At 40.9% G+C, this 25,524-nt stretch overlaps 1 long non-coding RNA gene across 1 annotated transcript; it reads left to right on the top strand.

Moving 5' to 3' along the window:
• Nucleotides 1–10,801: 10,801 nt before the first annotated feature.
• LOC129697796 (uncharacterized) lies at nucleotides 10,802–18,183 on the top strand. The gene is made up of 3 exons (XR_008723577.1): nucleotides 10,802–10,916; nucleotides 12,901–13,101; nucleotides 17,413–18,183. It is a non-coding gene; the product is annotated as an uncharacterized LOC129697796 (long non-coding RNA).
• Nucleotides 18,184–25,524: the final 7,341 nt, after the last annotated feature.

Genomic DNA, 25,524 nt, shown 5'->3' with positions numbered 1-25,524 from the left:
CATCCCGAAGCCAGCTGCCCGTCCAGACGCTGCCGAGAATAAAGCTGAAGCAGAGGAGTGTGCGCTTCCCGACTGCAGGACGTTCCCACCGGCCCCTGCTAGAAGCCGTCACATGCCCAGCTGCAGAAGGCTCACACCCCCCACCGGTCTCCGCCTGAAGCCGTCCCTGTCCCCAGCCGCATGATTCTCCCCACTGGTCCCCGCCTGAAGTCGGTGGGGTGTGGCAGCAGCAGGGGTAGGCAGTGGCAGGGGTAAGCACGAGTGAGTGGTGTTATATTACATTGGGGGACCAGGCCTCCCATGTGAGAATGGGACCCAATGGGTCCCACTTAGTCTAGTAGATTATAGAACTCTGGATGTGAGAATCTGGTGATTGGCAAAAAGTACTAAAAGTTACCTGAAAACGTGCCTCTTAACTCAGCAATGGTAAAAGACTGGAATGGGCTGTCAGGACATAAGTGGAGACTTATCCAAATGTAACATTTACAAAGGATTTGGATAGTAAATGAAGGAAATAAAGATTACGGGAGGGTTGTGGAGAAGGTGAAGAGGCGAGGGGGAATAGCTGTGTTGCTGTTGCACAGGTCCAAAAATGAATTGGGAGACCATCCAAATATTCGAATGGTCTCCTTGTGCAATCATTCAGCGATTATGTGATTTCAAAGCAAATTAAAGAATGATACTGAGACAGGTGTCAGATGTGCTGTTGATGAAACAGAAATCTACACTGTGCATGAATCCAAATAGCATATGCCAGAAGAGATCCCTTCTACTTGAGATGGCTCATGGATGTCTGCCAAGAGACAATGAGCTGTGTGATTGAATTGAGACAGTACACAATAAAGATGTCTTAGCCATTGGATTTCCAAGCAAGCAATCTAGCCGAATAATGGAGAGGGGGAAAGAAAACTTTAACAACGTATCAATGTAAAAAAACCAGAATAACTGAAAATTATGATATTATTCTATCTCATTGATCATAAGGAGAGAGAATTGTACGTTATCACAATAACTCTGATGAGACCGTGGAGAATGCATTATATGGATCTCAAGTATGTTGTGATTCAACTGGAAATGAAACAGTTAATCATTATGTTCTTAATTGGCAAGCACCATGGTAAATCTGTTGAACCATTCTTGAGAGATTTAACATTGTAAGCAGATCAGTGTAGTTTTGCAGATCTGAAAGACCCACTCATCATATATAGGATTGGTTGAGGAATTTGTTGGTCCAACCAGTGGGAATAGCCATTGTGTGAGACAGAGTTAACTCCAGAAAAGTGTCTATGTATTAACAAAGGCTTTACCTTGCACTAAATGTTATTCTCATATCACGTATCTATACATTGTAAATGGCTCAATTGTAATTGCGTATTGTCTTTCAAGAGACAAAATACATAACAGTAACTTGCAAGTTCAAGGGTAGCACGAGTCTTCCCAGCAGATTAGCTGATGGCATAAACATGCAGATTTCTGAAGGACATAGAGAAGTGGTATATACAAATTACAAATAAGTTAACCTCAATCATTATTATCTGCTGATTTGCAGTCCACAGATCAAAGTACTCCCAAAGTCAGCACCAAGCACCAACTTGAAACTTTTTGAACAAATCTATATCTATGTCCAGGAATGAAGAGTTGAGGAATGAATTATTATATAAACCTATGCTAGGCATTGTTTAATGGGAGAGGGGGAAAGTTTACAAGGGATTTGCAAGTCAGGCTTTTTACACAGAGAGTGGTAGGTGCCTGGGATGCACTGCCTGAGGAAGTGGTAAAAAACAGATGTAATAACAATGTTCAAGAGGCATTTAGACAGAAACATAGAAACATAGAAACATAGAAAATAGGTGCAGGAGTAGGCCATTCAGCCCTTCGAGCCTGCACCGCCATTCGATATGATCATGGATGATCATCCAACTCAGTATTCCATCCCTGCCTTCTCTCCATACCCCCTGATCCCTTTAGCCACAAGGGCCACTTCTAACTCCCTCTTAAATATAGCCAATGAACTGACCTCAACTACCTTCTGTGGCAGGGAATTCCACATATTCACTACACTCTGTGTAAAAAATGATTTTCTCATCTCGGTCCTAAAAGACTTCCCTCTTATCCTTAAACTGTGACCCCCTAGTTCTGGACTTCCCCAACATCGGGAATAATCTTCCTGCATCTAGCCTGTCCAACCCCTTAAGAATTTTGAAAGTTTCTATAAGATCCCCCTCAATCTTCTAAATTCTAGCGAGTACAAGCCAAGCCTATCCAGTCTTTCTTCATATGAAAGTCCAGCCATCCCAGGAATCAGTTTGTTGAACCTTCTCTGTACTCCCTCTATGGCAAGAATGTCTTTCCTCAGATTAGGAGACCAAAACTGTACGCAATACTCCAGGTGTGGTCTCACCAAGACCCTGTACAACTGCAGTAGAACCTCCCTGCTCTTATACTCAAATCCTTTTGCTATGAAACATGAACATACTAAGAAAGGATGGATACGAACCACGTGCAGGCAGATGGGATTGATTAGAATTACGTCATTGTTGTCGCAGACATGGTAGGCCGAAGGGCCTATTCCTATCCAGTACTGCTCTATGTTTAAGTGGTTTATGTAATACTGGGTCTGTACCCATTTAAGAATTATTGATCAATTACTCTACATATGTCGCTACAAATATTTCAGTGTAAAACTGGCAGAACTAATTTCCTGTGTGCAAGTAGGCAAAGATGCCGTCCCTCACTGAAACCTTCTGTTGCATTTAATAAAGTACCTTTACTGCTGATCTGAATCACTATTTTCTCTTGTTCCCAGCAACTCCCCAGCATCTCAGCAACTGATTAGTTCAGTTTAGAGCAAGTGAGGTGGGAGAAAACAGTTTCCAGCAAGATTTGTTTTTGATCCAGTGCAAAAGATTGCAGTAATGTGAATTACACTGATGTGATTAAGATGTAGATCTCCACAATCTTGTACTATTGGTATTGTCTATTTGGGATGTTGAGCTTTAAAATTTAAATGCAATTAAGTGTAAACTTTGACTTTTACATGCGTGTACCAGCGAAATAATGGAAGTTAGTTTCCATAAGACCAACTTGTCTTTTATAAATAACTTTTCAGATAATAAAGCTGCAAAGGCTGTTTCAATACGAGGACAGAAAAGGATGCTAAATACATGATGAAAAAGTTGAGATAGAGGACTGTTTTATTTTTGTTAAAACACAGTGCTTGAAGAAGGTTTCACACGTGGGGAAAATAGCCCTGGTATGGAGGTTTTGCAAGAAATCTCCGATATGGCGAAGTAAGGTACTGTCACCAGAAGAACAATGTTGAAAATTATAGGAAAAATAGCAATTTTAAATGTTATATAATTGTACCTCTGTCTTGTGGCTTCAAGCATAATTATGCTATTTTGTACACGTAATTTTCATCGTTGCCACGCACTGGTGCCACACCCACACGTGGACACTGCACACATGAACGCATGTATGCACATGCACATACATGCACGCATACACAAACCCAATTTAAATATAATGCGCATTGTGCATTTTTAAAATCAAGTTATGTTTATTGTCATATGCATGTATGGCAAGATACAAATACAATCAATCTTGCTTGCAGCAGCATCACAGGTACATAAACTCAGATAAATTCACAAAAAAAATTGTACATAAATCATATTTAAAGCATACATAACATTTGTAAAAGATAAAAAGACAAAAAATAAACCCCAAGAAACAAGACATTAAACAAGTAAGACAAGGTGAGCCAGTGAAGAAAGTTTATCGAACATTTATTTGCAACTAAAATGCATGGTCTTAAGTGCTTTCTCAAAATGCAGTCTTTTGATCAGTATAATTAAATATTTAAGAGTTCTGTAGAGTATCAGTAGAATAAGACTCGTTAGCTATTAATTTAGGTTTCATTATGTTTATGGGTAAAGAAAATTAGATATTCGGTAGCTGTGGCGGGGCTTGAATGCAATCACCTCCTACAAGGTGAGATCAGGAGGCAGCTCGAGTGTCGGCGAAACATCACTCCCTGACGAGCTCAATGCATTTGACGCATGCTTTGATAGGGAGAACACTGATGTGCCTTCTCGAGCCCCCATTCGCTGTGATGGTATTTCAGTCACAGTCACAGAGGCCGATGTCAGAAAATCCTTCAGAGGGGCGAACCCTCGAAAAGCGCCTGGACCTGATGGTATACCCTGATGGTATACCTCGTGTTCTAAAAACCTGTGCGGACCAACTAGCTGGAGTTTTTACGGATATTTTCAACCTCTCACTTCTGAGGTCTGAGGTTCTCACCTGCTTTAAATGGGCATCAATTATACCGGTGCCCAAGAAGAGCAAGGTGACGTGCCTCAATGACTATCGACCAGTGGCACTAACGTCTGTGGTCATGAGGTTCTTTGAGAGGTTGATCATGGTGCAAATCAACTCCTACATTGACAAAAACCTGGACCCTCTGTGGTTCGCTTACCGCCACAACAGATCAACGGTGGATGCGATCTCACTGGATCTCCACTCCTCTCTGGACCACTTGGACAACAAAAACTCATATGGCAGGCCGTTATTCATTGATTACAGCTCGGCATTTAACACAATCATCCCATCCAAGCTGGTTTCCAAACTCGCAGAACTGGGTCTCTGCGCATCCCTCTGCAATTGGATCCTCGACTTCCTCATTCACAGGCCACAGTCAATTCGTAGTCACCACAATATCAGCACGGGAGCACCTCAAGGCCACGTGCTTAGCTCCCTGCTGTACTCACTCTATACTCATGACTGCGTAGCCGGTCATAGTGCAAGCCCCATCATCAAGTTCGCTGATGATACCACTCTTGTGGGACGTATCACTGATGGGGACGAGTCAGAGTACAGAAGTGAGATCGACTGACTGACCAAATGGTGCCAGCACAATAACCTGGCCATCAACACCAGCAAAACTAAGGAACTGATTGTGGACTTTGGAAGGGGTAGGATGGAAGGGTTAGGATGGGGACCCACAGTCCCGTTTATATCAACGGGTCGATGGAGGAAAGCTTCAAGGGCTTCAAATTCCTGGGCGTGCATATCTTTGAAGATCTTTCCTCGTCCGAGAACGCTGAAGAAATCATAAAGAAAGCACATCAGCGCCTATACTTCCTGAGAAGACTACGGAGAGTCGGTATGTCAAGGAGGACTCTCTCCAACTTTGACAGGTGCACAGTAGAGAGCATGCTGACTGGTTGCATCGTGGCTTGGTTCAGAAACTTGAGCGCCCTGGAGCAGAAAAGACTACAAAAAGTAGTAAACACTGCCCAGTCCATCATCGGCTCTGACCTCCCTTCCATCAAGGGGATCTATCACAGTCGCTGCATCAAAAAGGCTGGCAGCATCATCAAGGGCCCACACCTTCCGGGCCATACACTCATCTCCCCACTACCTTCAGGTAGAAGGTACAGGAGCTGAAGACTGCAATGACCAGGCTCAGGAACAGCTGCTTCCCCACAACCATCAGGCTATTAAACTCGGCACGGACGAAGCACTGAACATTAATAGCCCATTATCTGTTTATTTGCACTTTATCAGTTTACTTATTCATGTGTGTATATATTTATACAATGGTATATGGACTCACTGATCTGTTCTGTATTCGTGCCTACTATGTTCTGTTGTGTTAAAGCAAAGCAAGAATGTTATTGTCCTATCAGGGACACATGACAATAAACTCTCTTGAACTTGAACTTGAATTTGAACAAACTTGGGCAAAGTTTAGTTAGGTTCAATCCTCACTTTATAATATGAAATGACTGGTGGAAAAAAAAAACCCATTTGAAATGAGAAGGGGACTTCAATAACATTTCAAATTGAGGATTATTTGGTGGGACATAAATATCCCTTAATTTATGTAAACAAAACCATTTGAGATCCCATCTTGTGCTATTCATGGAGGCTCTTCCACACATGGAGTATACATGATTCTCCTGTTGCCACAGTGGAATCCTCCGGACGTTCCATTCTCTTCCACACTGCAAATATATAGAGATTTGTATATAAATTGGGCCATTGCAAACTGCCCCATATGAGATGAGTGATAGAATCTGAGGGGGGGGGGGGAGGGGGAAGGGGGGGAGGGGGGGGGGGGGGGGGGGACGGGGGACGGGGGACGGAATGAGGATATTAATAGGACAGTGGGAGAATAAGAGTGAGTGTCAGAGGCAATGAAGAGATGGCAGGAGAATAGGGTTAGGGGGGAGAGATAGATTAGCCATGATTGAATGGTGGGGGAGAGGGTGGGCTGAATGGCCTAATTCTGCTCCTATCGCTTATGATCTTATGATCTTATGAACATGATAACTCACTCTCTGTATACTGTACGCAAATGTCTGAAATGACTGGAACTGCTAGATTAAACTGGCAACATCTTCAAATATCATTTCTCTTCCTGGAGATATTACCACAATGAGGGAAGGTTGCCCCAAGTGCAAGAGAGCTCCTAGAGGTATAAGGCCAATATTTATTACTCAGCCAACATTAATCAAACTGATTACCTAATAAATATCAAATTTCCTATTGGTGCTAGGGTGTCAACTCTAAAACAGCATTAAACCTTTAAGAAGTAACCAACTGCTGCCAGGGGCTACAAAAACATTATATTTTATTCAATTATTTTAAGAATAGATACTGTGCTATCAATTCATTGATTGATGGCTGTAGTTAGCATTTGGAGGAAAAGTTCCATATTATTATCGTCTACTGGAAAGGCAAATTTTCCCATTCCGAAACGACTAGGGAAATTTTTCATCAAGCATGCAATTTATCAATGTGGACATGCAAACTATGTTGTTTTGTTATTTAAATCCAGGAACAGAAAGTCACAAGCAATACATTCACAACTTTTTCAATAGTCCATGTTATGCAAAATCTAGCAAATGACAGACAATTGTGCATCACATTCTTTCACAATCCACAGCTAATACAAAACAGTATAGTTAGACCACAAACTAGACAGCAGGAATATCACCTCAACATTAATAGAATTGTTCTAATTTTATTAAGCTCTCAAAACAGTGGTTAAACACAAAATATCTGTCCATGCTGCCGCTTTCCAGGTCAAACTCCATTCTAACATGCAACATAATATTTCATGAGGTTTGAGTTTCTGAGCTGAATGATAGATCAGTCTAGTATCTGAACTGTCACTAATTTACTACTTAATTACACTTTCACTGAATAAAACTATTTGAGTTCACGTTGGGATGATTTAACAAACTATTGATAAGAAAATGTTTACGTTGCACCCATGTCTGAATATTGATACTGATTATTTAGGGCAGTTTTCTTTAATTTGCAGATAGTTTTGACTTTAAAAAATGTCATTCAAGCTAATTGCATTTGATCAATGGGATGATCATGCTGAAAAGAATGTGTTGTTTTTGTTTATTTAAATCCATCTGATTATTTTAGGCAGGTTGCTTTAGTCACATTTGGCAGATAGTTTGTGACATACATGCATCAAAACTGTTTTGGAAATACAGTCCATAAGGTGTTAGGTGCGTCCAAAATCTAGCAATGTAATACCCACAAATGATCAGTATTTAACTAAATACGTGCATGTTGCACATATAGTTAGAAGTTATGAGAGAAGCAAACCCCAGTCTAAGTTGTCAACTACTTTCGGGTACAGTAATGATTAACGTAGAGGTTGTGTTCAGAATAAAAGCAGAACCACTGAAACTAAGTTACAGCAGGTAGAATATCTACCTCAACATTATTTATGAAAAGAAGCAATGATTTGCTCATTAAGTGTTTTGGTATTGTGGCTCATAATAAATGATATTTTCGTATTTTGACTGAAAGGGTTATAGATCATCAGGAGACAATGAATAGGAATATCTGTTTCTTGTTGCACACTGAGAAGAACTAAAATGAAAGCAAGCTTTCCAAACAGTGTCAAACTTGTCCATTCAGTTTGAACATGTAAATAAATTACCAAATCTATTTCATACTTGACCTGAAAGGAGTATAATACATACTGCTCCACCTTTGATCTGAGTCAGTCCAATGAATAGATCCCTTTAATTATTGAGCTTCCTTGTCTGATAGTTTAACTCTGCGGTTTGAGATTAATAAATGATGAACATGTGTGCACTATTTGTTTCCTTTACTACTATAATTACACTTTCCTTCACTGACATTTCCATTTTACCTTAAAATCTATGTACATAGGCTATTTGCAGTTGAGAAACCATTGATCTCTCAAATGACCTTTTAAATTAACAAACTATTGATAAGAAAATGTTTACGTTGCAGCCCCATGTCTGATAGCATTTTTGTTACCACCTTTTCATGATTTTCCTCTGATTATAGGCTCTTTGCTATCTATAGTTATTCAAATGCTTTTATTGCATTTCTCTTGAGCAGAGAGAAGAAAAAAAAGGTTGTGACATTTAAAGGGCAATTCCTTATCTTTAAAAAATATATTTTTCTAAAGTCATTTGGAAAATACAGTGATGCAGCACCCAGAGCCGGGTTCAACCGACTATGGGTGCTGTGTTCAGTGTTTGTACATTCTCCCTGTGACCGCGGGGGGTTTTCTCCGAGATCTTTGGTTTCCTCCCACACACCAGAGACGTACAGGTTTGTAGGTTCATTGGTTAGTATGCATGTAAATTGTCCCTGTGTGTGTGTGTGTGTGTGTGTGTGTGTGGTGTGTGTGTGTGTGTGTGTGTGTGTGTGTGTGTGTGTGTGTGGTGTGTGTGTGTGTGTGTGTGTGTGTGTGTGTGTGTGTGTGTGTGTGTGTGTGTGTGGTGTGTGTGTGTGTGTGTGTGATCATGTTAATGTGTGGGGATTGCTGGTCGGTGCGATTCGATGGGCCGAAGGGTCTGTTTCCGCACTGTATCTCTAAACTAAACTAAAAAATATCCCACTTCAGGACACTTCAGGAGCTTAAAATGTTTCAACAAAGTCATCTTTCATTCTTCTAAGCTCTACCAGATACATTTGTAGCCTGTCAACCTTTCCTTGCAACCCAACAACTCCAAGTGTCAGTCCAGTAAATTTCCCTCAATGACTTCCAAAGCATTTACATTCTCTTTTACATAAATAGATCAATACGGTGCTCAGTATGGCAAATGTTTTCTCATCAATCCTATCATGAATGCATAATACCCACATTCTGTTTTCAATTCTCCTTGTATCACAGTGGAACAGCTAGTAGACCCACTGGTTCAGTCATGACCTCTGGTGCCATTTGTGTGATGTTTGCGGGTTCTCTCTGTGACCTTGTTGGTTTTCTCCAGGTGCTTCAGTTTCCTAAGATGAGCAGGTTGGTGGGTTAATTGGCTGGTAGGGTAGGTTAAGGAGGAGGCCCATTCGGCCCTTCGAGCCAGCACCGCCATTATTGTGATCATGATCGTCCCCAATCAATTCTGCCTTTTTCCCTGATTCCAAGGGCTCTATCTAACTCTCTCTTAAATCCATCCAGTGATTTGGATCACTCAGGAGCCATAACTGTAGTGACACGGTTTTTTCTCACCTCAGTCTTAAATGGCCTCCACTTTCTCCCATTTTCCCTGCATCTAGCTTGTCCAGCTATTTCCAAAATGCTGTAGAAAGTTCTTCACAGGCATTGCTATCAAAGGCACACTGGCGAAAGAAGAAGAAAGCATCTAATTCTTTCCAAACAGGTCAATGGTCTTCACACTGCTTTAAATAAATATGTCCTTCACTTGATTCCACTAGGCAGGGCTCCATCAGGAAGAGATACAGTTCTCACCTCACCTCTTTAAATGGCCTCCACTTTATTCTAAGACTGTGGCCTCTGGTTCTGGACTTGCCCAACATTGGGAACATTTTTCCTGCATCTAGCTTGTCCAGCTATTCCAAAATCCGAGAACGAAGGAGGCTGTAGAAAGTAGTAGATATAGCCTGGTCTATCACGGGCATTGACGTCCGTGCTATCAAAGGGAAGCACAGGAATCATTACATCTAAAGAGTAGGTAATGGCATCCACACTGCTTTGGATATGCTCTCATCTCACTACTACCATCAGGAAGAGGATACAGTTGCCTGAGAACTGGGGCCTCTGGGTTCAAGTACAACTTCTTCTCAACAACCATTAGGCTCCTGAAACACTATACAATCTTAACCACAATTATATCTCAGCAACAATCTACTATTGACTTTATTTCACTTCATCATGTACTTCGGTTTTGCACTATAATAATCTGTTTACCATGTAATCTACAGTATTAATGTATTGTAGTATTGATTATTATAGGTTTATTTTTTGTGTGTTTATATGTGGGCCTGTAAAGCTGCACCAAATAGGAATTTCATTGTTCCCTTCCCAGTGCACATGACAATTAAATACTCTTGACACTTGACTCAAACATTTAGGATTGTTTTTGAGCAGTTGGCTATTGCAAATGCTCAGCTATTCTTTGCTATATTTATCAGCTTGTATGAGAATAATTTTCAATTAAATAGTGCATTGTTATTCTCGCCTTTCTTCCCCCCACTTCCACATCCCCAATTCTATCTCCCACCCATACTTTCCTGGATCCTGATTTCCACTGATTGTAATCCATCACATTTGGCAAATGTTGACTCAATTGTCCTATGCCCTCATTTTTGTGTTCAGAGAGAAAGGTTCAAGCATTCTGTTTGAATATTTCTTAATGCATGTCACCGATGAGTTGATATTGAGCTGTTCAGAGACTCTTTTAGTCATTTATTTTCATAATTGTTGCTGAGCGCAGCTGTCATGTTTATCTGAAATGTTTTTATTTGCTCCCTTGTGTGGTCTTTGCCTTTGATCAGCTGCTTGGGTGACCACATTTGATCTTTACAAGTCTTTCAATTCAGGATCAAAGGGCTGATGTCACTATTATGCCTTCCTGTTGGTCCAGTTCTGCTGAATAACTTTTCTCATGGTGAGTGAAAACATTAATTTTTATCTCCTAATGCAGTATATGTTTTGGTAATTTTATCTGTTCTAAATAATTTGCAGGCAAATAGGTCTAGTTTAGATGAGGCATCTTAGCTGACATAGATGATTCGGACCAAAGGGCCTGTTCTTGTGCTGTACAACTCAAAATTAACATGTAAAATAATTTTAAACCTTTGCAAACAATTCTAATCGTGTTCCATAGCTACTGCAAGGTAGAATGTAAAAGCAGCAGATAGATACACAAAAACATTTTCTAAATTGCTTTCCTTAGGGGATATTGTTTGCATTCAGCACTGGGGGAGACTCTGCTATTTACAACCATAAATTTAGGAGGCAGGACATTTTCTCAACAAAACTCTTTCTCCTAGCGAAAAGAAATTGTTGTATTGGCCTCCAAGCTGTTGCATAGAGAAAAAAGAATGAACAAGGGAAACCAAAAATGAAACAACTCTCCTATCGTATCGTTGCTAGGTAAAAGGGACGGTTGCTTTGTCAGATGGGACTACCAAGTAATGTTCCACTAGTTTCATTGACAAAACAAAAGAACCTGAGTAATGGTGGGTCACTTTGAGTTCTTAAGGAATGCGTCAGTTCAACAATGCAAAATGAATATTGGCAGCACCTTCTGGCAAAGGCTAACTTTCCATGTGAACTAGGTTGACTTGAAACTTTGCTTGACGATGAGATGTAGACAAACGTCCAAGTCATCTGCGTCCTATAAATTTACCAAATGATGTTCCTTGGCTTGGATTTATTGCTTGGCAGCTTCTGCAGAATCAGAAAGAGAAAACTTCCATTTGTGGAATTAGGTTAAGGAAAGAAAATTTCATATATGGAATCATGAGTAAACTAAGAAACTGTTACAACATCTGGCATAAAGTTGTGCTGTAGCCCAGTGGGCTGGATTTAAGATTGAATGTAACTTGCAATAACAAAAACAAATGAGTAATGGATGTTTAAAAAGTAGTAAAAATTGTTTCACTAAATGGGAATGGTGCTTAATCTATTCACAAGGTTATTTACATTAAAAGTGACTCACTGAAAATTTGACCTCATCAAAATGGAAAACTATACATCAATAGTCCTGATTTTATCATTAAAAAAATATGCATATTGATATTGTTTCCCATAACCAAAGTTAATTTCTGTGAGGAATTTAACTCTGTACTTCTTCCACCTGTAGATGCAACATCTGATTGGCCTTCTGTTTCTGAAGTGGTCTGTGATCTTGAGGGGAACTTGTTGAAAGTACGGAGGAATTGCAACCCTAGATGTTTTCATTAATCCTCAGCTCCTAGAGTTCTGGCTTGAAGCTTTATTTTGCTGCCAGGAAATGTAGAATTGATATGGTGGTGGTCTTGGTTCACATTTTCATAAATGTCAACCTGGAAATATTCCCTTTTCTAGACTAATCACATCCAGCACGCCACTTTTTAAGAGAGAGCACCAATTTTCTTCAAATTGAGGACAATTTCATAATTCTTTAGAAAATAGATGAATTCCTGAGCATCCCATAATTTTTCCAAGGAAAAAAGTGGAAAATGTTAAGACTCTTGTTAAGCCCACTTTCTTTTCCCATATGTTGAGCAGACATTCAGACGCTGAAGTTTTTTTTTTCTGAGCATGCGCATTGAGTATTTTCCAGCAGGATTAGAGGATAATATGAATCATTATATTGTTGTATAAGTAAAAATTTGGTGAAGGCTAGTTTTGAACGTTCATCTCTGAAAGTCCCCAGGTTAAAGGATGTGGCAGTATTTAAATTATAACAGATGATGGCACCTTCACAACTGCCAAAGTGTATTTGTATCAGCAAGCTTGCTGACTTCAACATATAAGTCAGGTGTATTAGTTGCTTGCAGGCAATCCTCTTTACAAAGGAAGGTATTGAACATATTGTAAATGTGACCTTATATTGACATTTCAAAACACTATCAAATTAAAAACTACTTTCTTATTTACTACAGCGCAGATAGAAGCCATTCGGTCCATCAGGTACACCCTGGCCGCAACCAATGCAAGTGTCAGGAGCTCATAGCTGCCAGCATAGATGGCCAGAAGGTGCTCACAAACTACCCACCTCCTGCTTTAACAAGCATCTTCTGCCCCATCTGTGGCAGAATCTGCAGATTGTGCATGACCACATCAACCACCTCAGATATCATAAGGTAAAAGGATTCAATTGTCATGCATCAGGAATGGAATAATAAAATTCTTATTTGCTGCAGCTTTACATGCACGTTAACATAACACAACAAATAAATATAAATTAACAAAATAACATGATCAATTATCAATTATAATAGGTAACCAAACCATAATAGTGCTAACAAAAGTATGTGTCACAACATTATACAAGGTCCACTGCACTTCGGTGCTGAGATGAGGGTGAGGGTTAGGGTTGTACAGTGTGGTTCAAGAGCCAATTGAATGATAGGAAAACCTGTCATTTAATCTCTCATGTTGGATTGAGGCCTGTACCTTCTTCCTGATAACAGGAGAGAGATGAAAGCATGGCCAGGGCTTTGTGGGTCTTTGATAATATTAGTTACCTTATGGAGGCAGTGCCTCCTGTACATCCCTCTTCTGGTGGGGATGAATTGGACACTGTCCACTACATTCTACAGTCTCCTATGTTCTTGGGCAAACAGAAACCATGGAACTGGAGTGAAAACAAGTAAATTTTGCCTCTGTGGGCCTGCCCAAGAATGAGAGGGGAAGAAGAAGAGGAGATTAATGGAGCAGCCCACCAAGAAGCTGATGGATATGTATAATGAAATACTCCAGGCACTTCCATTCTTATATGCAATGGCACTGCATGTGGCTTTGAATACAGACAGCACAAACCTCACACAGAGCTTGGAGCCCATTCCTCCCTGCAAAGAAATAGTGTACAACTTAATTAACCAATCTTGCTGTTATGTTTTATTAACCTCCCGTAGCTTTCATCTTTCAAAAGCCATCTTTTGTCAGCATGCATGTACATTATGGCAGATAGGATGCAGCCACATTCAGCAATCTACCTTCCAACAGATTACAGGAAATGAGACGTGGTATGTCACGGTCCTCTCCTCCATCGGAGTAATCTACATGAGGTTTTGCCTCAAGAAGGTTGCATTGATCATCAAATATCCCAGCATCTGGGCCTTGCATTTTTCTCGCAGCTTGGGCAGAAGGATCAGACGGCTGAGGCCCCTCATAAACAGTTTTTTTGGAACAGCTACTTTCCAACATCATGTTCTTGAAACATCCTCCCCCATTAAAGTGTTCCGCCCAGCAAGCTTCTTGTTCTGCTTCTGCTGTTAGGAGTCGGCCCTTTTAGTCAACAATTGGTCTCTCAGTGGTTCGACGATTTTTGCCACAGATTATCTTGGTTATCTTGTACACCTTCTCTTGCTCCCCTTTCTCAGCTGCATCTTCTGCTTAATTAACAAGATCTTCCAGGTTCGCCCGTTTGTCAGCTCTGGCTCTGAACTGCTTTGTTTGCTTCTTGGTACTGCATCTTGTATCTTTCTTGCAGCCGTTTGGACTTTGTCTCATTTATTTGCTTCTTTAATGTTCTCCTATTTTCAATTATTTGCCATGTGTCTTCAGTCATCCACTCCTTTTTTGTCTTCTGCTTAAACCCCAGGCAGACTTCATTGGTTTTCACATCAGCTATTTTGGTTTGTTCCTACACAGTATTAATGTTATTTGCATTTGGCTCTGTGTGATCGTCCATATCTGCTAGTGCCTGAAACCTGTTCCTTAATTGTAACACAAAAGATCCTTTCACTTTTGAGTCATGTATTTTCACAGTGTCAAACTGTTGCCTGCCTGTCTTTTTGCTCCCTGTTTTCCTCAGTTTAATTTGAGAACAGCCAGGACTAGGTGGTGTTCACCACCAACATCTGCTCCCTGTTTAACCTTAACATCAAATAATGAGCGTCTCCATATCATCAAGTGGTCTATCTGATTCTTATCTTTTCCATTTGGAGAGTACCATGCCAGTTTGTGGATGTCTCTGTGCGGAAAGACATATTACTATGTTGTAAGTGGTGCAGAGTTCTACTAGTCTCTCTCCATTCTCATTCATAGTACTGCAGCCCTTTTTCCCCCATAGCTCTTTCCTGGTCTGTTGTTGTTTCCAACCTTGGCATTCAGGTCCCCATCACAATCGTCATGTTATGTCTTGGTGTCTTCTGTATTCTCAGCCTGTAGTTGTTCATAGCATTAATCCTTAACACTATCATCACTGTTGTTTATTGGAGCATCATTGGTTTTCACACAGCTGGATGATGGCTCTGTGTATTAATCTTTGCCTGAAACCTGTTCCCCCAAAAGATCCCCCCCCCCCCCCCTTTTTGCCCCTGTTTTCTCATCTTCATGAGTCTACTATTGACAGGTTCCCACTCTATAAAACTATTCTCATAACACTGGGTAATGGTTGTATTAATTTCCTTCCCCCCCTCTCTGATTCTCCTCTATAAAACTATTCTCTACTCTTTAAAATTATGGCTACTCCTTCTCCCTGTTTTCTCCTGATTCTCCTCATCCCTTCCTGAGTACAACACTGTCTCCCCTGTGCTGGTCCTAAGTCCAAGAATATCTAGGTTGTAGCGTCTCATCTCTGATGTCACTTGTGCTAGTTTCCCTGTGTCGTACATTGTTTGTACATTCCAAAAACCTATCCTAGTCTTATGTTTGGCATTTAGAACTTCCACCTTCCTGCCAGTGGCTTCCTTTCGGCTTTCACCATTGACATTTATCCTAGCATTTGTCGATAGCCCTGGAAGTCCATCACGCCCAGTAGTGTTGATTCCTTCAGTTGCTGTTTCCATAACATAAGTGTTTTACGAGACAGGGTTGTTAGCCCTGTGCTCAACTTCCAACCTGGACCAGTTCTTCGTCTCGCTTCTACTCTTCGACCTGTCCAGCATGGGAGACCCTAACAGGAGACGAATCTCCCGCTGGCATAGCTCTAAGGATCACTAAGGCACACAAGCTCCCCGACCACAACAAGGTTGCAATCCAACGGGGAGGTTTCATTGCATTTATTCATTGTTCTTTATCTCTCTACATCATCATCTATATCTCTTGTTTTCCTTATTCCTAACCAGTCTGAAGAAAGGTCTCAACCTGAAACGTCACCCATTCCTTTTCTCCAGAGATGTGGCCTGTCCCTCTGAATTACTCCAGCTTTTGTGTCTATCTTCGGTTTAAACCAGCATCTGCAGTTCCTTCCTACATTAAACATCATTTTGCAACAATTTAAGTGAATAGAATGCTATTCGGCAAGGGAATGAAGATAGCATAGGGATTTTTGTACAGAATGTGATATTGAAATTGTGTTAACTCCACTCTAATCAGAATGGTTGACAACAACCCAAGGAAATGCTCAGGACACAGTGCCAACTACAAGGCAACAAAACAGCTGACATTGTCTGGAATGTCAAAGCAGGAACAGCCAAACACGCTTTTTCAAGATGGTAGAAGCCACTCACACCTTCAGTCTTTCAACTGTGAATACACTCCACTTGAATAGTTAACAACCTTTACTTCATAATAAAAACAATAACAGCTTGCACATATTATCACACCATGGGAGCTGCATTCTGAGGATTTTACTATACTCATTTTGTAGTGTGACACATTACTGCTTTTTTGTTCAATGAGGAAAGGAAGCAGTGAAGATGGTTAACGAAAGGATTGGGACACTGTATGCCCTGGGCACTTCCTCCCGCACCCTGAGCGGCCCTCTTTGAAGTTACACTGCATTGAACTACTGCCTGAGTCACGGACACTTAAACTTGCAAATGACCTCACAAGTAGTTTTAACAAACTAACAAACTTAGCAGAATGGCGGTTGTCGCCAATGGGCCAGCCTTCAATCAATGAGGCTTCAAATGGTTGATGTTTACTTTCAATATATTACGGAGGCTATAAATCATGATGTTGTTAATGTGAAGAGTGTCAGACAACCGTGAGCCACACCCCACTGTTCCACTGTGCAGATGACACCAATGAAAATGTCTGATCAACTTTGCCAGTTTTAAGACAATTTATATTTCCCTGAGTATTGTGTTCACAAGTAGATGTTTTTTCTTTCATCAACCCTGTTCGACAAAAATTGAATTTTGTTGCATCTGATTGTGCAGCAAAGGGAACAAAGTCTAGCCCAAAAATGTCAACAATTAATTTATGTTGAGAAGAAATGAGGCAGCAGTGTGTCCTCCACTAATTATTTTGGAGAAGTAAGGAAAGAATGCTGCAAAGGTGTTTAAGGGGGTTTTAAGGAGTTTAAGAAGAACCTTTTCTTGGGAGCACTAAGATTTGGCAAGGTTTCCCGAGTATTATTTTATTCTAGACCCATATTATGCAAAGGTTATTACTGTTTTTTTATCATCGGCTTCATTCTTTGAAAGCTATGGCCACTTTGTTTGTCCACTTAACTGTTTGCAGTGCACAGATATAATCATCCACATTTCCTTCTTTTTCAGGATGTTCCCTCAGGATCGAGGATACTTACTTCCGCTACAGCTTTATGTGTTCTGCAGTGATGAAGGAGGTTGATGTGAGACCTTTTGGCACTTCCACTAATAGAGCATGAGGTGCCATATAATCTTCTTGCTGGAAGTAGTCCCGAAGCTTAGCTCCTCTCTGTGGGCTGTTGAAGGGTACATGCAGCATTGTGTGAAAAATGTTTGAGACAAATATGAGGGCAAGGAGGTGATGTTCCCTCATGTTGTACTTCACCCTGGACTGGCTCTGCTGTGGTCATTTTTATTGTCATTTTGAATGTGCCTCTTCCCAATTGTTTGATAAAAATTGAGTTGGTTTGACTTCTATCAGGCATTGATGTCAAGTAGGCCAAGGACTGAGCACAGTGATGGAATTCCCATAAGGGTGAACTTAATCTTCAAAGTACAACTCTGGTAGATGATTGGCAGAAACTCCAAAGGAAAGGAGTAAATAACTGATAGTCATTTTCTCTGTGGCTCCCACTTCATCTGCACCTTTGGGATTAGATTTCTGGATTGGTAATCAAAAGGCCTGGATGAATGACTCAATGTCATGAATTTGAATTCCACCATGGCAGCTAATAAGTTAATCAAATATATATAGCACAACATTACAGTCCACTTGTGTATCCTGATTCACAGCAATTTGGATGACTCCGAACTGCCCACTGAAATCACTGAGCAAGACTCTGAGTTTAAGGGTATCCGGACGGGGCGTCGAAGGACGAGAAGCCGAAGTGAAGAAGTGGAAGTCAAGATACCGAACGGATACCACGCAGAAAAGCCAAATAACTGAATGGACGCAACGCCGAAAAGCCAAATACCGAACGGATGCGATGCCAAAAATCAGAGAGAGAGAGAGAGTGGGAGTGGGAGTGGGAGAGGGAAGCACCGTGGTAAATCGTTGCTTACAAAAATAATCCGCTCTAAGATCTTTGGCAGTCCAAAAGCAGTGAAGGAAAATTAAAGGTCCCCCCCACCCTCCCGTCTCCCCCGGCCAGTCGCGTCCATTCAGTTATTTGGCTTTTCACCGTTGTTTCCGTTCAGTATCTTGGCTTCCACTTCTTCGCATCGGCTTCTCGTCCTTCGACTCCCCGACCGCACACGGAGTTTAAGGTCCATTATGCAAGGGTGATGATTAATAACAGGGAAAAAAACTCAAATGTATAAGTCTCCCGACCAGATGTTTCCATGTTATACTGAGTGAACTGACTCTGGACAGATAATCCACTGGGAAAGTTGAGACAGGAACTTCAAGATGATCTAGGTTCTAACTTGACCAAATTGTTTCCTCCTTTAAGTGCTCCTTTTGTAAACACAACCAAGTTGCCAATAGGATGAAAAACATCCACTTCCAATATTTTAATGGGATTCTTCCTGGTTTTTAATATCCCATAATCATTGCCAATCCCCAGAAATACCTCCACCCCTATCTTAAGTGGAGGAAATTAATGTGTTGTGTAAATCGTGAGCAAATGACCATGTTTCCTGAGCAAATGATCCTGAGTCCACATGCTTGCAATGCTGCTACAAGCTTTTCATTGTATTTCATGAAACTGTACTTGTACATGTGACAATAAACTTGACTTGACTCAACCTGACTTGTTAATAAGTCATTAAAAAGGACTTAAGAGCATTTGCACAGTATGTGGGCATTAATCGTTAATTCCAAGGGAAAGGGAAAAGATGAATCATTATGGAGCTGCCACTGACAATAAAAAATAATTATAATGAAAGATAGTTCATGTCAACCAGTTCTAATGCATAGAACAACCCCCCCCCCCCCCCCCCCTCCGGACAATTTCACTGTGCCAAATCATGCTGGATCTGGACTGTTGCCTTGGAAAATTGCCTATGTTGAAATCTCTGGGCAAATATGAAGGGCTATTAACTGTCCATAGAAGGTGCTGAGTAAGGTAAAGTGAGGCCTCAACAGTGAATAGGCCTCTTCCCCTCTGGCAGACTTTGAAAAATGGCAAAGCCGATCCTTATCCCTCTCTAAAACTAGAGTATATTTTTTACCGTCACAAATTCTGAACCTTAATGCCACCAACTTTTCTACACATCATGGTTCAGAGTAGCCTTTTATTGATTAAATAAAATAAGATAAACTTTTTGAAGCTGTAAAATTAGGAATTCCAAAAACTCGGGAAACACAATTTTGAGGTTTATAGCTTTTTCATGTTATTCACCTTATTTCATCTTCATTTCATCTTTTTCATATTATTTCATCTTATTCATCTTTTTTATTTACTTTTACAACCTTTTCAGAAGATTTACTCTCTCCACAGACTTTGACCACATTCCTGTATAAATAGTTGGGGAGAAGAGGAACTCACTTCCAGTTTAACTAGAACAGAACTGTCACATCTTGGCCTCGAAAACGGGATATTATTTATGAAGTATTGCACTGATAACAACTGAATGGTGTAAGTGAACTGTAGAAGTCAAAGTGTCAGATGATGGTGTAGCTATAATTAGCATAACTCTTCCCACAGTGGCTGTGGAATGAGCAGAGTGTGACAGAAAATAATCTGAAATTTCCTCAATGATACGTTTTAAAGTGATAAACGTCCCAGAGACTGGAAACACTTCTGTTATTGTCATGTTTCTCTCCACATTAGAACATCAAACTGTACAGTACAGGAACAGATCCTTCGCCCACAATATCTGCACTGAACATGATGCCAATTTAAAATAATCCCCTCTGCTTGCCCATGATCTAGAAGCAGTGAAAGATAGATTCTTGATTAGTATGGGTGTCAGATGTTTTGTGGAGAAGGCAGGATACTGGGGTTAGGATGGAGAGATAGACAATAGACAATAGACAATAGACAATAGACAATAGGTGCAGGAGTAGGCCATTCGGCCCTTCGAGCCAGCACCGCCATTCAATGTGATCATGGCTGATCATCCCCAATCAGTACCCCATTCTTGCCTTTTTCCCCTATCCCCTGACTCCACTATCTTTAAGAGCCCTATCCAGTTCTCCCTTGAAAGCATCCATAGAACCTCCCTCCACCACCCTCTGAGGCAGAGAATTCCACACACTCACAACTCTCTGTGAGAAAAAGTGTTTCCTTGTCTCCGTTCTAAATGGCTTACCCCTTATTCTTAAACTGTGGCCTCTGGTCTGGACTCCAACATCGGGTACATGTTTCCTGCCTCCAGCGTGTCCAAACCCTTAACAATCTTATATGTTTCAATAAGATCTCTTCTCATCATTCTAAACTCTAGAGTGTACAAGCCCAGCTGCTTCATTCTCTCAGCATATGACAGTCCCGCCATCCCGGGAATTAACCTTGTAAACCTACACTGCACACCCTCAATAGCAAGAATGTTCTTCCTCAAATTAGGGGACCAAAACTGCACACAAGTCAAGTCAAGTCAAGTTTATTTGTCACATACACATACGAGATGTGCAGTGAAATGAAAGTGGCAATGCTCGCGGAACAACAAAACAACCAAACAAATTATAAACACAATCATAACACACATATTATTTTACATAATAAATAATAGAAGGAAAAACGTTCTGTACAGTTAGTCCCTGGTGAGAAAGGCGTTTACAGTCCGAATTGCCTCTGGGAAGAAACTCCTTCTCAACCTCTCCGTTCTCACTGCATGGCAACGGAGGCGTTTGCCTGACCGTAGCGGCTGGAACAGTCCGTTGCAGGGGTGGAAGAGGTCTCTCATGATTTTGTTTGCTCTGGAGTTGCACCTCCTGTTGTATAGTTCCTGCAGGGGGGTGAGTGAAGTTCCCATAGTGCGTTCGGCCGAACGCACTACTCTCTGCAGAGCCTTCTTGTCCTTGGCAGAGCAATTCCCGAACCAGATGGTAATGTTCCCGGACAAGATGCTTTCCACCGCCGCTGCGTAGAAGCACTGGAGGATCCTCGGAGACACTCTGAATTTCCTCAATTGCCTGAGGTGGTAAAGGCGCTGCCTTGCCTTACTCACCAGTGCTGAGGCGTGTGATGACCATGTCATATCCTCAGAGATGTGGACTCCCAGATATTTAAAACAGTTCACCCTATCCACAGGATCCCCATTTATACTCAATGGAGTGTACGTCCTCGGATGATGTGCCCTCCTAAAGTCCATGATCAGCTCCTTCGTTTTTTTGATGTTCAAGAGGAGGCTGTTCTCCTGGCACCAGAGCGCTAGATCAGCCACCTCCTCCCGGTAGGCCCTCTCATCATTGTCTGAGATCAGGCCCACCACCACAGTGTCATCAGCAAACTTAATTATTGAATTGGAGCTGAACCTAGCCACACAGTCATGTGTGTACAGGGAGTACAATAGGGGGCTGAGGACGCAACCCTGGGGCGATCAACCCTGGGGCAATACTCCAGGGTGGTCTCACTAGGGCTCTTTACAACTGCAGAAGGACCTCTTCATCCATGATTGAATGGTGAAGTTGACTTGATGGGCTGAATGGCCAAATTCTACTCCTATCACATGATCTTATGATCTTATGAACCTGGCCACTGCTTCAAAATGATCTCTCAAATGTCTACTTTGTGGATGAAGGATTAGGCAAATACAATATCCATAGGGTGTACTGAGAAGTGAAGGTGATTGTGTGAGTTTAGGGGGTGGTGAAGAAGATACAATGGATGTTTCTCTTAATTAGCTGGGTTATAGAATATAAGAGCATGGAAGGTTTTTGTACAACTTAAGGAAACATTGGTTCAGCCATAATAGGAATATCTTCTGCACTATAGGAAGCCTGTGAGTGCACTTAGAGAATGCAAAGGAGGTCCAGCAGAATGGTGTATGGGATGGAATATGAGGAGAGACTGGGGAGGCTGCATTTTTTCCTTGGAGCAGAGCAGGCTTAGGGAGGTTTACAGAATTAAGACCAGTTTAAGGTGATAAATAAAAGATTTAGAAGGGAACTGGGGAAACATTTTGTTCATCCAGATTGTGGCTGAAATCTAGAACATGCCACTTGAGAAAATGGTGGAAGCATGCATTCTCACAACACTTAAGTGTCCGAGAGGTAAATGCTAGTAAATGGCAATAGTCTAGATATAATATGGTATATTGCGTGATGGGAGTACTGTTGCCTCTCATATTCAGGCGGCTGGCTGGCGGACATGCATGCGGGCGGGCGGCTCAATGGGGTGCTCGGATGTTTGGTGCCCTCAGGGTTTAGGAGCCGTTGCTGTGGACGGAAAGACTGGGACGTGAGTGGCCATTGAGGGTGGGCAAGGTGCCAGTGAGCCCCCCCCCCCCCCCCCCCACATCTGCTCAGTGCGGGCTGAATCTGGAATTTTCTGCCACAGAGGTCAATGGAGGCCAAGAGAGAGTTAGATTTAGCTCTTAGGACTAATGGAATCAAAGGATATGGGGAGAAGGCAGGAACAGGTTACTGATTGTGGATGATCAGCCATGATCATATTGAATGGCGGTGCTGGCTCGAAGGGCTGTATGGCCTACTCCTACACCTACTGTCTATGTTACCTTCTAACAAGGGGACATGACTTGAGAATTAAAGGACAAAAGTTTAGGGGTAACATGAGGGGGGACTTCTTTACTCAGAGAGTGGTGGCTGTGTGGAATGAGCTTCCAGTGAAGGTGGTGGAGGCAGGTTCGTTTTTATCATTTAAAAATAAATTGGATAGTTATATGGACGGGAAAGGAATGGAGGGTTATGGTCTGAGGGCAGGTATATGGGACTAGGGGGGAATACGTGTTCGGCACGGGCTTGAAGGGTCGAGATGGCCAGTTTCCGTGCTGCAATTGTTATATGGTTATTATATGGTTATATACTTGGTGTTCAGCATATAAATGGTGGGCCAAAGGGTCTGTTTCTGTCTTGTATTATTTATTATTATTATTATCTAGACAGGTTATGGTATTTTCAAACCATGCAAAAATATTCAGTTTTCCAAAAGAAATGTCTCCAGACTAATACTGCTTTCATAAGTTTTTAAACATATTTATTGCATCAAGATTGAGAAGTTACTAGTCCCTGGGTAAACATGGAGCTGTAGCTGCATTGTTATGCCACTGATTTGTTTTGGGTTGTCAGAGACCCTGCCTTTATGGAGAGGCTCCAGCATTTAATACTCACTGCAAAAGAAATGCCAAATAAATGTATCATAAATGAAACACACCAGGGTGAAAAAAATGAGAAAATGTAAAGGTATTTTTAAATATGCTCTGCATAACTATATGTTGAACTTTGTGACAACTCTGGGAAATAGCTTAGAGTTTCAATCACTAACAGAAGACATTTGCTGGGTGATCAGCTAGGGAGAGACAGTTAAAAAATCATTTTCAGCAAATGCTTCCTCTTCAGGCAATATTGCTTAGGGGAGTGTTTAGAGCGAGTTTGATCATTACTTATTTTTTGCTATTATCATTCTATGTCTTAATGACCCTGTCGTATTTTGGATTGTGGTACAGTCCAAGCTCAGACCACACGCTTAATCCTAAAAAGCTTGTTAGTGAAAAGAAAATCTGGTATTGATAAATAATTTTGGCCTGATGCAGAAGAGCTGAAATAAACAATTGTTGACTTGGCTCCAGTGGGTAGTATATGAGAAACTACACTTCCTCATCGATCTGTCTGACCCCCACATTATGAGTGAAAATAACCTAGCTTAATTGGCCAAGTAGGCTCCAGAAACAACTATTATGGCTTCAAAATGTACCTCAGACCACAGTTTCAAAGGATTTGAGGACATTTATAGCAGCTTAATTACAGACTTTTGCTTCCTTCCTCATTGCTGGATCCTAAGGGGTCATTGTTGCTTTTATTTCTATGTCTCCCACCCAACTTTCCAACAATCAAGCTGTATGCAATTAATGAGACCTTATTTACGTACCCAGTAATGTGAAGACAGTTTGAACCTAATGACAAAACTCCCATCTGAATTGTAAAGGCTTCCAAAATCATGATTGTTGACAGGAATTATGTACAAATTGAAATGTGCTTTAAAAAGCACAATGCATTACAAACATCAGCTATACTGCACTTTAATTGATATCACTTTGCTGAGACAAGTCATGTACATGTATTCTCTGGCTGCTCTCAACGCTATATTTATGTTTCAGTACGTGATGTTAAAATGTTGGTGTAATACTGGTTACAAGAAAAAGGTGAAAATTCCTGCAAACACTAGCTCACTTTAATGGCACAAACACCATTGAATCATCTGTTCTGATTGTCTGTCACAGAAGATATCAATAACTTTTACCTGCAATATTAGAGATTTCAACTGTGACACACTGAATTTATCAACTTTTAGTCACTCTTAATTTTTGAATAACACAGCCAAATTCATCAATTTTTTTAGTTCTTAATGACTTGGCAGCAGCTTATTAACAGAGGGGTATTTGCTTTTTAATGCACTTCCTCTTAATCAAATATTACTTCTGCTTTACCATCCCATCTCTAAGTCCCAGTGGAGAAATAACAGGCATTGAAGGAAACTATGAATGAGATCAATGCAAGTTCCTGTGTCCAAATGGAGAGGGAGAACTATTGGAAGCACATTAATGATCTATGTACACAGGGTAAAGGTAGTTTAATTGAAAGAGGAAACATCAGCAACTGTAAGGCCCTGAAAGCCCCTGAAAGACTTTGATAATAGCAATCTAAATTTTTGTCACACATTCGAGGTAATAAAATTACTGAGGCTCTTACAGATAAAGGTGCATAAATAAGCTGACACTAAGATATTAAGTGAGAGAATATGAAAGGGGTAAAAAAATTGATTGAAAAGGTGAGTTTTAAAGTTCTGAAGATTAGATAATGGTGAAAATAGAGCATGAGGGAAGGAGCAATAAAGTTCCCTGTTGTAGTTTATTTTGCAATGTTGTGAAATGCTTCACACCAATGATATGTGGCTACTGGTGGGAAGCACTTTGCAAACAACAAGCTTCCTAAAACAAAAGCAATCCAATAAATTACAGATATCTACTTTAAAAAGGATTGATTAAGGGGTAAATATTGTCGAGGATATTGAGAATATCTCCACTTCAAAATAGTGCCAGGTGATCTTTTTCACCTAACAGAGCTAACATAGCCCTGTGGTGTTACATCTAATAAATGGCACATTTCAGAAAATGACACCA

This window comes from Leucoraja erinacea, chromosome 6 (assembly GCF_028641065.1).
Source record: "Leucoraja erinacea ecotype New England chromosome 6, Leri_hhj_1, whole genome shotgun sequence".
Lineage (NCBI taxonomy): Eukaryota > Metazoa > Chordata > Chondrichthyes > Rajiformes > Rajidae > Leucoraja > Leucoraja erinaceus.
This window is presented reverse-complemented; position numbering and strand designations above follow the sequence as displayed.